Below are 1,922 nucleotides of genomic sequence, written 5' to 3' on the forward strand. Positions count from 1 at the left end.
ATAACATACATCCATAGATACCATACAACTTACAAAACTCATAAAGAGTACATCCATATATACATACATATATATATATATATATATAAATATATTTAAATCGTATATATTAATTAATTTTTTTATCATAATTAAATTTTTTTGAGTCTACAATCATTCAATAATTTTTTTATTTTTTATTATTAATGTCATCGTATGTGTACTTTTTATAAATTATAATAATTTCTTTATTTATCTATACATATATATATTAATTGTACATATAAAAATTTAAGTCACATATGCTAATTATTTTTTTGTTATGATTATTTTTTTATATATATATGATTATTTTTTATTCTACAATTGAGTAATAATTTTTTATTTTTTATATTCATGCATATTTTCCAATTCCTTTTCATATGTATGATTAACAATTTTTTTTAAATGGTGATATTTTAATTTTTTTTTCACGTATTTTTATATATTAACAAGAAAGCAAAATCACGTATTGTGACTCTTTTTTCTTTTTCACGCCTTAATCTTAATTAATCAATCTTGTGTCAAAAACAGATGTTAGTTAATCTTAATTAAATTTTTAATCATTCTAATTTATTGATGAATTACATTTCTCTTAATAATTGCATTACTAATCTGAAATACAAAAAAAGGTTATACATATATCAAAAAAGAAAACAAACTTAAAAAAAATCATATTAAAAAGTTTAAAAATAACGTATCCATAAAGAATAGTCATAATATATAAATTGAGACAACAATTTAAATTTCTCTAAAACTAATTTAATCAACTACCAATATCAGAACTAAATTATTTAAATAATATTTAATCTATTCTAATCCTTAGATACGTATAGATTAGAGTCATTCTCGTAACAACCAACCGAAATAACATCATAAGATCGAATACTTAGAATCGGTACAAATTCAGATTATCTTCTTGTTAAAATTGTCAAATTAAATTGACTTTATTCTCTTCAATGGAATTGCATTAATGCACCAAAAGACCGGTAGTTTCTGAAAAAAATACAATATGTTATAAAATTATTTTTAATACAAAAAGCTTAAGAGAAAAAAATTTAAATATAGTACCAATCTTTGAATTGCATCTTCAAGGTTGGCACGAATTTTTCAAAATTGAACCTAAATTGAGGAAATTCTATCTCATTATATGCTCCACTTCGAATATTTTTGGACAAACGTAGAAAATGTAGAGGGATGTGACTTGAACTTGACCTACAAAGTTCCTTAGAAACAATTGCCCAATCAAAAAAGAATAACAGATTAAAAAAATGCTTTGATTCTTAGATTTAGACTCACTAACCACAAAAAAATACTATATATAGCCTTTAGTAGTACAGAAATAATTATAGAAATTAATTATTGCAATATCAATTTACCACTATGAACATTAGTATCATATTTATAGCAATTAGAATTATAAATTTATGTTTAAAGGGAAAACGGAGTCATGAGAGATCGACACGTCACCTTCGTTAGTTGGAAGAAAACCCAATTTTAGTATATTAAGTAGATAGATAGATATATCAAATTGTACCAACAAAAAATATTAAAAAACAAAATCAGTAAAATTGATGCAATCATCAATTAAGCAAAAGCCACAAAAACCAATATTTAGCTGTCCTTTTTTGTCTTTAGCTTTCTAACTAAAGGAATATTTTTGTCATTAAGAAATATACTACAAGATAAAATCATACCCACTACCTGACCGTACATAGAAATTTCATGTTCCATAAAAGTAAGCGGAACATGTGATAATTTTCTTATAGATTTATATTTCTCTCGTTGTTTTTCTTTTCCTTTTTATTTATTTGAGAACTCCATTTGCTGTTGTTTGAAATTGTAGTTTGCCTTTGCTATTTGCCGTCGCAATTCGCATTCGCTATTCACTACTTGGGCTTTGT

Source organism: Arachis ipaensis, chromosome B01 (genome assembly GCF_000816755.2).
Source record: "Arachis ipaensis cultivar K30076 chromosome B01, Araip1.1, whole genome shotgun sequence".
Taxonomy (NCBI): Eukaryota; Viridiplantae; Streptophyta; class Magnoliopsida; order Fabales; family Fabaceae; genus Arachis; species Arachis ipaensis.